This window comes from Mytilus californianus, unplaced genomic scaffold, assembly GCF_021869535.1.
Source record: "Mytilus californianus isolate M0D057914Y unplaced genomic scaffold, xbMytCali1.0.p SCAF_17, whole genome shotgun sequence".
NCBI lineage: Eukaryota > Metazoa > Mollusca > Bivalvia > Mytilida > Mytilidae > Mytilus > Mytilus californianus.
Genome location: NW_026262659.1, coordinates 670,683 through 687,831, shown reverse-complemented (window position 1 = coordinate 687,831; position 17,149 = coordinate 670,683). Strand labels below are relative to the sequence as shown.

At 32.4% G+C, this 17,149-nt stretch overlaps 1 protein-coding gene across 1 annotated transcript in view; it reads right to left on the bottom strand.

Annotated features, from left to right (window-relative positions):
* Positions 1 to 17,125, bottom strand: part of LOC127726201 (GATA zinc finger domain-containing protein 14-like) — a 31,690-nt gene extending 14,565 nt beyond the window's left edge. The window contains exon 1 of the mRNA XM_052233497.1: positions 17,069 to 17,125. The gene's annotated coding sequence lies outside the window, so the exon portion shown is untranslated. The remainder of the gene's footprint in view (positions 1 to 17,068) is intronic.
* Between the last annotated feature and the right edge of the window lie 24 nt (positions 17,126 to 17,149).

Below are 17,149 nucleotides of genomic sequence, written 5' to 3'. Positions count from 1 at the left end.
CAGACAATGACAGAGGGACAGACAATGATAGAGGAACAGACAATGACAGAGGGACAGAAAATGATAGACATGACAGACAATGACAGAGGGACAGACAATGACAGACATGACAGACAATGACAGAGGGACAGACAATGACAGACATGACAGACAATGACAGAGGGACAGACAATGACCGACATGATAGACAATGACAGAGGGACAGACAATGACAGACAATGACAGAGGGACAGACAATGATAGAGGAACAGACAATGACAGAGGGACAGAAAATGATAGACATGACAGACAATGACAGACATGACACACAATGACAGAGGGACAGACAATGACAGAGGGACAGACAATGATAGAGGGAAAGACAATGACAGAGGGACAGACAATGACAGAGGGACAGACAATGAAAGAGGGACAGACAATGACAGACAGCAAGTAATGGGAAAAACTCAAATGGGCTTAATAAGGTGAGGTGAACAAATGAAATGCAATAAATAGCTATTGCCATCAACTAAGGCATATAAATATCTTTTTACAAATTTAAAAACAAACATTTTACTCTTAAACCTACATGACAATCTGAACTAACCTTGGCTACAATCGTCCTTACGGTATCTTGTTTCAAAAATTGTGTCAACATCTTTTCATATAGCATCTTTTATATTTAACTTTTGACAAACAAAACGATCAATTCTTAATATGAAGAAGAACATCAAGTTTCATGGCCATTATTTGATATAACTTTTTACAGAGCAGATGGTACCACAAATTTCATATTGCTCTCTCATTATGTTGAACATAAATATTTGCTACAGAAAAAAAAAATTCTTGACAGCACTAAAATGGCCAGGTGTTTTATGTAATAATGAATTTTAATTTTGTATGATGGGGGTGGGGGCGGACTCAAATGACCATTCAATATCCCCATATTTAACTTCAAAGTGACTATCTCTCATTATCATCAAAAACAGAATCATGCAATTATTCAATAAGTTTTTTCAAGTTCTTAAGACATTTTTCAAAACAATACAAGAAACTTATGAATACATGTGTAGTGGCCATATCAAGTAAATATATCAATTTATGAAATACAAATTGATCTATTTGATAATAAAGTTGATCGACTTCATATGTGTACTAGTACAGTTATTGATTTGATATAAATCATGATAAAGGAGTAATCTAGAATTAAATAAAATAGGATGATACATATAAGCGGTTTATGCTTCTAATAAATAAAAGAGGCTACCAAGAGCCTAAAACATGTACACTCACCAATTAAATAATTGGCAAAATTATATGTTTTCTAAAAAACTGTAGATCTCATTTTGCTGACATCTTTTGCTATACAAATTTTCTCTTTAAATTTATCCACTATCATGACTATAGTTTTTGACAATAATCAGATAATACAAACAAAAAAATAGCAAAAATCATCACTCAGGGCAATGATTTGTATAGTGCTATACAAATCCTTGCTCATGGGGAAATATCTCATATATATGTTGACAATTTTGGCCAAGTTAATTGACTTATAAGTAGATCTCTGTGTGTTTAATATTTTTACAGTTTTCATCTATTATGGTTTCTGCAAACATGGGAGAAAACCATATTTCAAGGGCAATAACTCATGTAAGGGTTCAATTGACAATTTTGCCCATGTTGACTTATTTGAAGATCTTATTTTTCTGAACAATTTTGCTCTGACAATTTCTCTCTTTCTATTAAAGCTTCTGCACAAAACACAAAAAAAGGATAAAAACCTTCTTTCAAGGGCATTAACTCCTATAAGGGGTATATTGACGATTTCATCCATATTGACTTATTTGTAGATCTATAACGGAGGCCAGTACTTTGCTTATTCCTGACCTGGTTACTCATCTTGCTAGGTTGGGGGAACTAGCTGGTATCTTTCTTTAACCACGTGCCTACATGGCTTTTGCAACATAGACTCAAAGTTCTTTATATAAGTGTTTATTATCTCAGGATTCAATATTCAAAATAACAACAATCACATAAGTTCATGGGATGTAATATATAAATGACCTTCCATTACACATCAAAAACTGCCATACAGACCTGTATGCTGATAACACATACAACTATGCATACATCAGGAAAGTGTATTGCTGATATGCAATTAAAAGTACAAGATGATCTTCAATGTGTTGAAAAATGGTGTCAAGAAAATAACATGTTCATAAATTCAGATAAAACAAAATGTATGGTTATAGGTACAAGACTAAGGCTGTGTTTAAATCAAGCAGAACCAGTTCTAACTATTGAGAATAATATTCTTCAAAAATCATCAATTGAAAAACTTTTAGGTGTTAGAATTGACTCTAATCTGTCATGGACAGGCCATGTTAATTACTTATGTTCATCAATATCATCTACACTTCATTTACTTTCTAAAATCAAGAAATTTCTAAATATTGATTCAAGAAAATTATTTTATAATGGTTATATTCTCCCACGGATAGATTATTGTTGTATTATTTGCAGTGGTTGTGCTAAAAATGAGCTAGTAAGAATAATAAAATTGCAGAAAAGGGCTGCAAGACAAATTTTAGATGCTGATCCACTTTCATCATCAGCAACTCTGTTTAAACAGCTTGGGTGGATGACAGTAAAGAACAGAATCTCATATCATAAATCTGTTTTGATGCAAAAATGCCTTATGAATGAAGCCCCTGTATATTTAACTGAAAAATTTAAAGAAATGCCAGAAATAAACCAATATTGTTTGAGGAATACGTCTTGCAAAAAATTGCAAGTTCCAAAAGCCAAAACAGAGCTGTATAAGAAATCTTCTATATATATTCAGGATCTATATTATGGAATAACTTACCAATATCCCTGAAAAAATCAACCTCAAGTACAAGCTCATTCAAAAAAGATTTAAAAAATTACTTGTTGGAACATTAAGCATGTTAAGAAGCTGTGTAATTTTATATGCATAATAATTTTCACACACTTACTTAAACTTTGAATATTGTTGAGATAATTTGAATGATGCCAGTACTATACATGCTATATGAATTCCTCATTATACGACCGCAAAAATTGAAAATTTTTTGGTCGTATATTGGTATGACGTTGGCGTCGTCGTCGTCGTCGTTTGGCGTCGTCCGGCGTCGTCCGAAGACACATTGGTTTTCGCACTCTAACTTTAGTTTAAGTGAATGGATCTCCATGAAATTTTACCATAAGGTTCAATACCACGAAAGGAAGGTGGGGATTGATTTTGGGGGTTATGGTACCAACAGTTAAGGCATTAGGGGCCAAAAAGGGGCCAAAAATAAGCATTTTTGTAACTTCCAGACAATAACTTGTGTGTAAGTGTATGGATCTCTCTGACATTGTACCACAAGGTTCCATATCACAAAGGGAAGGCTGTAATTGATTTTGGGGGTAATTGCCTCAAAATTTTAGGAATTAGGGGCCAAAAAAGGGGCAAAAAACAAGCATTTTTCTAGTTTCATGACAATAACTTGTGTGTAAGTGTTTGGATATTTCTGAAATTGTACTACAAGGTTCCATATCACAAAGGGAAAGCTGGAATTGAGTTTGGGGGTAATTGCCCGAAACGTTTAGGAATTGGGGGCCAAAAAGGGGCCAAAAATAAGCATGTTTCTAGTTTCCAGACAATAACTTGTGTTCAAGTGTATGGATCTCTCTGAAATTGTACTGCAAGGTACCATACCACAAAGGGAAGGCTGGGATTGAGTTTGGGGGTGATGAATCATAAGGGGGTTCAAAAAATTTGGGGGGGGGGATTTTTTTTTTCTTTTTTCCTTTTTTTTTTCTTTTAAAATTTTCCATTTTAAGTTGGTTATTTCTGATTAATATTTAAAAGCAAATAATAATGATATGGTAGGAGATACACACCAAACAGGATGTGTAAATTATTATATAATAAGTATTGTGCAATAGCAAGAAATTTTCAATTGCACAGTATTGCACAATTGCAAGAAATCTTCAATTGCACAGTATTGCGCAATAGCAAGAAATCTTCAATTGCACAGTATTGCGCAATAGCAAGAAATATCCAATAGCACAATATTGCGCAATAGCAAGAAATTGTCAATTGTACAGTATTGCACAATAGCAAGAAATATTCAATTGCACAGTATTGTGCAAAAGAAGATACTTCGTATAAATTGCTTATTTCTTGATCAATTTCAATGGGGTTTTATTCTTGAATTCTTGGGGTTCTTTAATATGCTGAATCTAACCGTGTATTAAGTTTTTGGATTTTGGGCCCCGTTTTTAAATTGGTCCACATTGAGGTCCAAATGGTCCAAAATTTAACTTTGTTTGATTTCATCAAAAATTGAATTAATGGGGTTCTTTGATATGCCGAATCTAACCGTGTATTTAGATTCTTAATTTTTGGTTCCGTTTTCAAATTGGTCTACATTAAGGTCAAAAGGGTCCAAAATTAAACTTAGTTTGATTTTAACAAAAATTGAATTTTTAGGGTACTTTGATATGCTGAATCTAAACATGTATTTCGATTTTTGATTATGGGCCCAGTTTTCAAGTTGGTCCAAATCGGGGTCCAAAATTAAACTTTGTTTGATTTCAACAAAAATTGAATATATGGGGTTCTTTGATATGCTGAATCTAACCATGTATTTAGATTTTTGATTTTTGGGCCCCGTTATCAACTTTGTCCACATTGAGGTCAAAAGGGTCCAAAATTAAACTTTGTTTGATTTCATCAAAAATTGAATTCTTGGGGTTCTTTGATATGCTGAATCTAACCATGTATTTAGATTTTTTATTTGTGGACCCGCTATCAAATTGGTTCATATTGAGGTCAAAAGGGTCCAAAATTAAACTTTGTTTGATTTCATCAAAAATTGAATTATTGGGGTTCTTTGATATGCCAAATCTAACCGTGTATTTAGATTTTTAATTTTGGGCCCCGTTATCAACTTTGTCCACATTGAGGTCAAAAGGGTCCAAAATTAAACTTTGTTTGATTTCATCAAAAATTGAATTCTTGGGGTTCTTTGATATGCTGAATCTAACCATGTATTTAGATTTTTTATTTGTGGACCCGCTATCAAATTGGTTCATATTGAGGTCCAAAGGGTCCAAAATTAAACTTAGTTTGATTTTAACAAAAATTGAATTCTTGGGGTTCTTTGATATGCTGAATCTAAACATGTGTTTAGATTTTTGATTATGGGCCCAGTTTTCAAGTTGGTCCAAGTTGGGGTCCAAAATTAAACTTTGTTTGATTTCAACAAAAATTGAATATATGGGGTTCTTTGATATGCTGAATCTAAACATGTATTTAGATTTTAGATTTTTGGCCCAGTTTTCAAGTTGGTCCAAATTGGGGTCCAAAATTAAACTTTGTTTGATTTCAACAAGAATTGAATATATGGGGTTCTTTGATATGCTGAATCTTACCATGTATTTAGATTTTTTATTTGTGGGCCCGCTATCAAATTGGTTCATATTGAGGTCAAAAGGGTCCAAAATTAAACTTTGTTTGATTTCATCAAAAATTTAATTATTTGGGTTCTTTGATATGCCAAATCTAACCGTGTATTTAGATTTTTAATTTTGAGTCCCGTTTTTTAAATTGGTCTACATTAAGGTCCAAAGGGTCCAAAATTAAACTTAGTTTGATTTTAACAAAAATTGAATTTTTGGGGTTCTTTGATATGCTGAATCTAAACATGTGTTTAGATTTTTGATTATGGGACCAGTTTTCAAGTTGGTCCAAGTTGGGGTCCAAAATTAAACTTTGTTTGATTTCAACAAAAATTGAATATATGGGGTTCTTTGATATGCTGAATCTAAACATGTATTTAGATTTTAGATTTTTGGTCCAGTTTTCAAGTTGGTCCAAATTGGGGTCCAAAATTAAACTTTGTTTGATTTCAACAAAAATTGAATATATGGGGTTCTTTGATATGCTGAATCTAACCATGTATTTAGATTTTTGATTTTTGGGCCCCGTTATCAACTTTGTCCACATTGAGGTCAAAAGGGTCCAAAATTAAACTTTGTTTGATTTCATCAAAAATTGAATTCTTGGGGTTCTTTGATATGCTGAATCTAACCATGTATTTAGATTTTTTATTTGTGGACCCGCTATCAAATTGGTTCATATTGAGGTCAAAAGGGTCCAAAATTAAACTTTGTTTGATTTCATCAAAAATTGAATTATTGGGGTTCTTTGATATGCCAAATCTAACCGTGTATTTAGATTTTTAATTTTGGGCCCCGTTATCAACTTTGTCCACATTGAGGTCAAAAGGGTCCAAAATTAAACTTTGTTTGATTTCATCAAAAATTGAATTCTTGGGGTTCTTTGATATGCTGAATCTAACCATGTATTTAGATTTTTTATTTGTGGACCCGCTATCAAATTGGTTCATATTGAGGTCCAAAGGGTCCAAAATTAAACTTAGTTTGATTTTAACAAAAATTGAATTCTTGGGGTTCTTTGATATGCTGAATCTAAACATGTGTTTAGATTTTTGATTATGGGCCCAGTTTTCAAGTTGGTCCAAGTTGGGGTCCAAAATTAAACTTTGTTTGATTTCAACAAAAATTGAATATATGGGGTTCTTTGATATGCTGAATCTAAACATGTATTTAGATTTTAGATTTTTGGCCCAGTTTTCAAGTTGGTCCAAATTGGGGTCCAAAATTAAACTTTGTTTGATTTCAACAAAAATTGAATATATGGGGTTCTTTGATATGCTGAATCTTACCATGTATTTAGATTTTTTATTTGTGGGCCCGCTATCAAATTGGTTCATATTGAGGTCAAAAGGGTCCAAAATTAAACTTTGTTTGATTTCATCAAAAATTTAATTATTTGGGTTCTTTGATATGCCAAATCTAACCGTGTATTTAGATTTTTAATTTTGAGTCCCGTTTTTTAAATTGGTCTACATTAAGGTCCAAAGGGTCCAAAATTAAACTTAGTTTGATTTTAACAAAAATTGAATATATGGGGTTCTTTGATATGCTGAATCTAAACATGTATTTAGATTTTAGATTTTTGGTCCAGTTTTCAAGTTGGTCCAAATTGGGGTCCAAAATTAAACTTTGTTTGATTTCAACAAAAATTGAATATATGGGGTTCTTTGATATGCTGAATCTTACCATGTATTTAGATTTTTTATTTTGTGGGCCTGCTATCAAATTGGTTCATATTGAGGTCAAAAGGGTCCAAAATTAAACTTTGTTTGATTTCATCAAAAATTGAATTATTGGGGTTCTTTGATATGCCAAATCTAACCGTGTTTTTAGATTTTTAATTTTGGGTCCTGTTTTTTAAATTGGTCTACATTAAGGTCCAAAGGGTCCAAAATTAAACTTAGTTTGATTTTAACAAAAATTGAATTCTTGGGGTACTTTGATATGCTGAATCTAAACATGTGTTTAGATTTTTGATTATGGGACCAGTTTTCAAATTTGTCCAAGTTGGGGTCCAAAATCAAACTTTGTTTGATTTCAACAAAAATTGAACATATGGGGTTCTTTGATATGCTGAATCTAACCATGTATTTTGATTTTGGACATTGGACCATAATAGGTAAATTAAAAAAATTGAAGTTCTTAGACCACATTCTTTCTGTGTCAGAAACCTATGCTGTGTCAAATATTTAATCACAATCCAAATTCTGAGCTGTATCAAGCTTGAATGTTGTGTCCATACTTGCCCCAACTGTTCAGGGTTCGACCTCTGCGGTCGTATCAAGCTGCGCCCAGCGAAGCATTTTATTTTTACCTGTTTTGAATGTTGTATATTTCATAACAATTTCTTATTTGATTTTTATTATATGTGTGTGTGTGTTTGATTGTTTTGTAATTTGTTTGTTTGATTATTTTGTAATTTGTTTGTTTGTTATATTTCAATGCATTTCATGAGGGCCTCAGGGAAGATTAGTTTTATAGCTAACTGTGTAACCCTCTTTAAAAAAAGAATTATTATTATTATTATTATTTCACATAATAATTCTAATTTATCTATTTCCCCAAATATCAAGTCTTTGTCAGTTTATGACATAACCTAAACTAATCTTAAAAAGTAAGAAATCCCTTTTGTATATAACACTTCTGTAATCCTTTTAACCCTCAGGTGATTACATAACAATTTACTTTACAACTATTTAAAATTGTGAAGATTTATATTAATTATTTATCAAGTAAATTATTTCTTAAGCTAGTGCTAAATATCTTTAACTTATACTGAAATATTAGAATCATTAGAATTCCACATTTTTAAATTCTGGCATCTAAATATACTGGTTATAGATCTTATTTTGATGAGTATTTATTCTCTTTATCTAATATAGTTCCACAAAAAATGCAAAGAGTGTAACTAGAGTGCACACACTGAAATGTCTCGCCTGCTCTACTGACCATGATTGTTTTAGTGTTGAAAGTCTTAAAAATAAGGTTATTCAACAAGTACATTTGTATCACATAAACTTAACTTAACCAATGATCTATGACAATAAGGTTAAGGTCAGATAAACCCTGGCAGACAGACATGTACACCTTACAATCATTCCATACATCAAATATAGTTGACCTTTTGCTTATCTATTTATATTATCAAATAAACTGTGAAAACATAATATTGACCAATGTACTAAAAGAAATCAGGGGCATAATGATGGGTTGTCCATTTTTTGTGAAAATTTCTTCTGATATAGACTGTGACCTCATGATCAATTTTAACCTGTCAGTTTTGCTCTAACTGCTTTAATTTTAGAGATATAAGCCAAAAGCAGCATGTTCTATTTTTAGCAACAGCACCCATGTTTGAAATTCATTTGAATGCACATGCTACTCTAGATCAAATTTTATTCTCATATGTGGTATTAGAACTGAAATACTGACTACATGAGACTTGACTGATTGATTTTTGTTGTTTAACAAGGAATTATTTGAATCTGGAATAATTTTGAATTCTGGAAAATTGATTAGAAATGTATGATGAAAACTAACCCATCTAAATAGGGTTAGCCATGCATGCATGGCTAAGGTTAATTTTACTTTCACTATCATTTCAGTATAAACTAAAATGCTTCGCTGGGGCGCAGCTTGATACGACCGCAGAGGTCGAACCCTGAACAGTTGGGGCAAGTATGGACACAACATTCAAGCTTGATACAGCTCTGAATTTGGATTGTTATTAAATATTTGACACAGCATAGGTTTCTGACACAGAAAGAATGTGGTCTAAGAATTTGAAATTTTTTTAATTTACCTATTATGGTCCAATGTCCAAAATCAAAATACATGGTTAGATTCAGCATACCAAAGAACCCCATATATTCAATTTTTGTTAAAATCAAACAAAGTTTAATTTTGGACCCCAACTTGGACAAACTTGAAAACTGGGCCCATAATCAAAAATCTAAACACATGTTTAGATTCAGCATATCAAAGAACCCCAAGAATTCAATTTTTGCTAAAATCAAACTAAGTTTAATTTTGGACCCTTTGGACCTTAATGTAGACCAATTTAAAAAACGGGACTTACAATTAAAAATCTAAATACACGGTCAGATTTGGAATATCAAAGAACCCCAATAATTCAATTTTCGATGAAATCAAACAAAGTTTAATTTTGGACCCTTTTGACCTCAATATGAACCAATTTGATAGCAGGGCCCACAAATAAAAAATCTAAATTCATGGTTAGATTCAGCATATCAAAGAACCCCATATATTCAATTTTTGTTGCAATCAAACAAAGTTTAATTTTGGACCCCAACTTGGACAAACTTGAAAACTGGGCCCATAATCAAAAATCTAAACACATGTTTAGATTTGGCATATCAAAGAACCCCAAGAATTCAATTTTTGTTAAAATCAAACTAAGTTTAATTTTGGACCCTTTGGACCTCAATGAAGACCAATTTAAAAAACGGGACCCAAATTAAAAATCTAAAAACACGGTTAGATTTGGCATATCATATAACCCCAATAATTCAATTTCTGATGAAATCAAACAAAGTTTAATTTTGGACTTTTGACCTCAATATGAACCAATTTGAAAGCGGGGCCTACAAATAAAAAATCTAAATACATGGTTAGATTCAGCATATCAATGAACCTCATATATTCAATTTTTGTTGAAATCAAACAAAGTTTAATTTTGGACCCCAATTTGGACCAACTTGAAAACTGGGCCAAAAATCAAAAATCTAAATACATGTTTAGATTCAGCATATCAAAGAACCCCATATATTCAATTTTTGTTGAAATCAAACAAAGTTAAAATACTGGACCCTATCTTGGACCAACTTGAAAACTGGGCCCATAATCAAAAATCTAAACACATGTTTAGATTCAGCATATCAAAGAACCCCAAGAATTCAATTTTTGTTAAAATCAAACTAAGTTTAATTTTGGACCCTTTGGACCCTTTGGACCTTAATGTAGACCAATTTATAAAACAGGACCCAAAATTAAAAATATAAATACATGGTTAGATTTGGAATATCAAAGAACCCCAATAATTCAATTTTAGATGAAATCAAACAAAGTTTAATTTTGGACCCTTTTGACCTCAATATGAACCAATTTGATAACGGGGTCCACAAATAAAAAATCTAATTACATGGTTAGATTCAGCATATCAAAGAACCCCATATATTCAATTTTTGTTGCAATCAAACAAAGTTTAATTTTGGACCCCAACTTGGACAAACTTGAAAACTGGGCCCATAATCAAAAATCTAAACACATGTTTAGATTCAGCATATCAAAGAACCCCAAGAATTCAATTTTTGTTAAAATCAAACTAAGTTTAATTTTGGACCCTTTGGACCTCAATGAAGACCAATTTAAAAAACGGGACCCAAATTAAAAATCTAAAAACACGGTTAGATTTGGCATATCATAGAACCCCTATAATTCAATTTCTGATGAAATCAAACAAAGTTTAATTTTGGACCCTTTTGACCTCAATATGAACCAATTTGAAAGCGGGGCCTACAAATAAAAAATCTAAATACATGGTTAGATTCAGCATATCAATGAACCTCATGTATTCAATTTTTGTTGAAATCAAACAAAGTTTAATTTTGGACCCCAATTTGGACCAACTTGAAAACTGGGCCAAAAATCAAAAATCTAAATACATGTTTAGATTCAGCATATCAAAGAACCCCATATATTCAATTTTTGTTGAAATCAAACAAAGTTAAAATACTGGACCCTATCTTGGACCAACTTGAAAACTGGGCCCATAATCAAAAATCTAAACACATGTTTAGATTCAGCATATCAAAGAACCCCAAGAATTCAATTTTTGTTAAAATCAAACTAAGTTTAATTTTGGACCCTTTGGACCCTTTGGACCTTAATGTAGACCAATTTAAAAAACAGGACCCAAAATTAAAAATATAAATACACGGTTAGATTTGGAATATCAAAGAACCCCAATAATTCAATTTTAGATGAAATCAAACAAAGTTTAATTTTGGACCCTTTTGACCTCAATATGAACCAATTTGATAACGGGGTCCACAAATAAAAAATCTAATTACATGGTTAGATTCAGCATATCAAAGAACCCCATATATTCAATTTTTGTTGAAATCAAACTAAGTTTAATTTTGGACCCCAACTTGGACCAACTTGAAAACTGGGCCAAAAATCAAAAATCTAAATACATGTTTAGATTCAGCATATCAAAGAACCTCATATATTCAATTTTTGGTAAAATCAAACAAAGTTAAAATACTGGACCCTATCTTGGACCAACTTGAAAACTGGGCCCATAATCAAAAATCTAAACACATGTTTAGATTCAGCATATCAAAGAACCCCAAGAATTCAATTTTTGTTAAAATCAAACTAAGTTTAATTTTGGACCCTTTGGACCCTTTGGACCTTAATGTAGACCAATTTAAAAAACAGGACCCAAAATTAAAAATATAAATACATGGTTAGATTTGGAATATCAAAGAACCCCAATAATTCAATTTTAGATGAAATCAAACAAAGTTTAATTTTGGACCCTTTTGACCTCAATATGAACCAATTTGATAGCGGGGCCCACAAATAAAAAATCTAATTACATGGTTAGATTCAGCATATCAAAGAACCCCATATATTCAATTTTTGTTGCAATCAAACAAAGTTTAATTTTGGACCCCAACTTGGACAAACTTGAAAACTGGACCCATAATCAAAAATCTAAACACATGTTTAGATTCAGCATATCAAAGAACCCCAAGAATTCAATTTTTGTTAAAATCAAACTAAGTTTAATTTTGGACCCTTTGGACCTCAATGAAGACCAATTTAAAAAACGGGACCCAAATTAAAAATCTAAAAACACGGTTAGATTTGGCATATCATAGAACCCCAATAATTCAATTTCTGATGAAATCAAACAAAGTTTAATTTTGGACCCTTTTGACCTCAATATGAACCAATTTGAAAGCGGGGCCTACAAATAAAAAATCTAAATACATGGTTAGATTCAGCATATCAATGAACCTCATGTATTCAATTTTTGTTGAAATCAAACAAAGTTTAATTTTGGACCCCAATTTGGACCAACTTGAAAACTGGGCCAAAAATCAAAAATCTAAATACATGTTTAGATTCAGCATATCAAAGAACCCCATATATTCAATTTTTGTTGAAATCAAACAAAGTTAAAATACTGGACCCTATCTTGGACCAACTTGAAAACTGGGCCCATAATCAAAAATCTAAACACATGTTTAGATTCAGCATATCAAAGAACCCCAAGAATTCAATTTTTGTTAAAATCAAACTAAGTTTAATTTTGGACCCTTTGGACCCTTTGGACCTTAATGTAGACCAATTTAAAAAACAGGACCCAAAATTAAAAATATAAATACACGGTTAGATTTGGAATATCAAAGAACCCCAATAATTCAATTTTAGATGAAATCAAACAAAGTTTAATTTTGGACCCTTTTGACCTCAATATGAACCAATTTGATAACGGGGTCCACAAATAAAAAATCTAATTACATGGTTAGATTCAGCATATCAAAGAACCCCATATATTCAATTTTTGTTGCAATCAAACAAAGTTTAATTTTGGACCCCAACTTGGACAAACTTGAAAACTGGGCCCATAATCAAAAATCTAAACACATGTTTAGATTCAGCATATCAAAGAACCCCAAGAATTCAATTTTTGTTAAAATCAAACTAAGTTTAATTTTGGACCCTTTGGACCTCAATGAAGACCAATTTAAAAAACGGGACCCAAATTAAAAATCTAAAACACGGTTAGATTTGGCATATCATAGAACCCCTATAATTCAATTTCTGATGAAATCAAACAAAGTTTAATTTTGGACCCTTTTGACCTCAATATGAACCAATTTGAAAGCGGGGCCTACAAATAAAAAATCTAAATACATGGTTAGATTCAGCATATCAATGAACCTCATGTATTCAATTTTTGTTGAAATCAAACAAAGTTTAATTTTGGACCCCAATTTGGACCAACTTGAAAACTGGGCCAAAAATCAAAAATCTAAATACATGTTTAGATTCAGCATATCAAAGAACCCCATATATTCAATTTTTGTTGAAATCAAACAAAGTTAAAATACTGGACCCTATCTTGGACCAACTTGAAAACTGGGCCCATAATCAAAAATCTAAACACATGTTTAGATTCAGCATATCAAAGAACCCCAAGAATTCAATTTTTGTTAAAATCAAACTAAGTTTAATTTTGGACCCTTTGGACCCTTTGGACCTTAATGTAGACCAATTTAAAAAACAGGACCCAAAATTAAAAATATAAATACACGGTTAGATTTGGAATATCAAAGAACCCCAATAATTCAATTTTAGATGAAATCAAACAAAGTTTAATTTTGGACCCTTTTGACCTCAATATGAACCAATTTGATAACGGGGTCCACAAATAAAAAATCTAATTACATGGTTAGATTCAGCATATCAAAGAACCCCATATATTCAATTTTTGTTGAAATCAAACTAAGTTTAATTTTGGACCCCAATTTGGACCAACTTGAAAACTGGGCCAAAAATCAAAAATCTAAATACATGTTTAGATTCAGCATATCAAAGAACCTCATATATTCAATTTTTGGTAAAATCAAACAAAGTTTAATTTTGGACCCTTTGGACCTTCATATGGATTTTTTTGTAAAAAAAAAAAGATGCAACATTTGCAGATATTTTTACTGGTCTTCCTTTATAAATATGCATTTCTTTACACATAATTTAAAAGCAGTGTAAGGGAAGTAACCAAAACGTTGTATTTGGATTACCTCCCTTACACTGTTTTAAATTATCTTTATTGTTCATTAACCATTACTTTATACATAATTTAAAAGCAGTGTAAGGGAGATAATTTCAATGATGTATTTGATTTATCTCCCTTACACTGCTTTAAATTATGTTTTGTACTAAAGTATTTGTCCATTAACCAGGACAACCATGTTTTTCCCCCTTTTTTGCCCCTAATTCCTAAACGGTTTGAGCCATAGCCCCCCAAAGCAAATCCTAACCATCCCTTTGTGGTATGGAAACTTGTAGTATAATTTCAGAGAGATCCATACACCGTTCCACAGTTATTGTCTGGAAACTAGAAAATGCTTATTTTTGGGCCCTTTTTGGCCCCTAATTCCTTAACTGTTGGTACCATAACCCCCATAATCAATCCCAACCTTCCTTTTGTGGTATTTAACCTTATGGTCAAATTTCAAAAAGATCCCTTCACTTAAACTAAAGTTAGAGTGCGAAAACCAATGTGTCTTCGGACGACTACGCCGGACGACGACGCCGGAGACGACGCCAACGTCATACCAATATACGACCACAAATTTTTTTTGCGGTCGTATAATACCTAACCCACCTTAGCCATGTGCGCATGGCTAACTCTTTTTAGTTGGGTTAGTTTTCATCATATATTTCTCATCAATTTTCCAGAATTCAAAATTATTCCAGATTCAAATAATTCCTTGTTGTTTGCATAAAGTTCAGTGGCAAGTATTTCATGCATATTCAGAACAAAAACAAATTAACAATTAACCTGAAAGGCAATGATGAATATGTTCTACACAACCAGGATGAACATGGTGAAGGGCTGGAATTTTAACTTCGACTGTTAAAAAATGAAAACAACATGTTACAAATTTCATGCGTCCGAAACGCTTTTCTGGATGTACCTTCATCAGGAACGCTCAAAGCCGAATCTTAGAAAGCCAAGGATGTATAAGGACCGAAAACGTTGAAGAGCTATAAACCAAAAAGGTTAAATAATGGTATGTTGGATAGGGGCAGAAATTCTGCCTCACACAGGCCACCTGCAAGAGTTGTTGCAAGCATTATTTAACATGCAAATAGCATGGCACTCTCTCAATACACAATGCAAAGGATTTGACATTTCCATTCCATTCCAATGGGACATGGCTGTGTATTTATATATCTCTCACAGCCAAAAACGTATCTACAAAAACATGTGAAAAATAAATACATGTATACCTTAAAATCATTCCATACACCAAATAAAGTTGACCTTTTGCTTATAGTATCAAAGAAACAAACCAAACTGTGAAAACTTAACATTGACTAATGAACCATGAAAATGAGCTCAAGGTCAGATGATTCATGACAGACAGACATGTACATGTACACCTTACAATCATTCCATGCACCAATTACAGTTGACATATTGCTTACAGTATCTAAGACTTAACCAGGAAAACTCAAAATTGACCAATGAACAATGAAAATGAGGTCAAGGTCAGATGATCCCTCCCAGACAGACATGTTAACCCTACAATCATTCCCTACACCAAATAAAGTTGACCAATTACATATAGTATCTGAAAAGAGAACCAACCTACAGAAACTTATTATTGACCAATAAACCACCTAAAGGAGCATTATGAGGTCAAGGAGAAATATTACCTGCAAGACAGACATATACATGTACACCTTACAATCATCACTGTGTTGCATCACCATGGAAAATAGGTACCCCCAAAGCCAAATAACTCTAGAATGGTAAAAGTGACGCCACCAAAATTTAAACTTGATCTGTGTTTAGTGGTAATGAGCATTGTGTATATAAGTTTCATAATATTTGGTTGAGGCAAACTGAAGTTAGAGAACGGAAACCAATTTTGGGACTTACGTACGTACAGACGGACAAGGGTAAAACTTAATGCCTTAATGCCTTAATGCGGGGGCATAAAAACTCTTGCATCCTAATGGCACCTCTGGATTCACCTGCAACAGGAATGCCAAAGCCAAAAACCTGATAGCTGGATGCACAAATACTGAGTTGTGTATCAGAGTAATAGGACCAAGCCGCACCCCTCATAAGCATGGGTTTTGCTGTCCAGACTGGGAGAGGTCTAGGGATGACATTATTCCTATACCAAAGCCAACCCTAGTGGTTTCACGAATCTTGAAATAGGTTTTGCTACAACTGACTGTGATGCAGTGGTAAGTACTATGTTAAATGTTATGTAGCAGTTTAAATTGAAATGATTTTAATGACTTAAAGCTGTAAATTTTTCAGGAATCGACCACGCTACTTTCTATTATCAATTATGAGAAACAAAATGACCATTTCCAGAACCCTTGATTAAGACAATTTTGAGGAACCTGGGGGAAAGCTTTTAAGTTGATATACTTGTCGAAATCTTTGGCAAAGTTCTGACTTCTGTTTCTTGACATTCTTTAAAATTTCTTAAGATTAACTGTTTATAAGTGCCCAAGCGGTACTTTGTCAGCCAGAAACCAAATTGTTACGAATGGACAACAGGCAAACTGTAAAAGAAAATGAACAGATGGACAAACATGAACATCACTATATACCATCCCCTCTTTGAGACCTGGGTATAAAGACAAATAATAAAGCAAGGATTTTTAAAAATAGTTACTTTTATATAAAGCTACTTGTATATAATATAGGAAAATCCTTGGGAATATTATTTGGAAATAGCTACTAATATGGACTTCAACCCCTTTAACAGATAAAACCTGCCTCATGTACCAATGATGCTGTATCAAAGCAATAGTAATAAATACTTACATTAACAAGTTCAACACTCACTGTCTGGATCTTTCTTGTCTTTGTTGTCTCGTACCGTCAACGTTCCGGAAATTATAATTG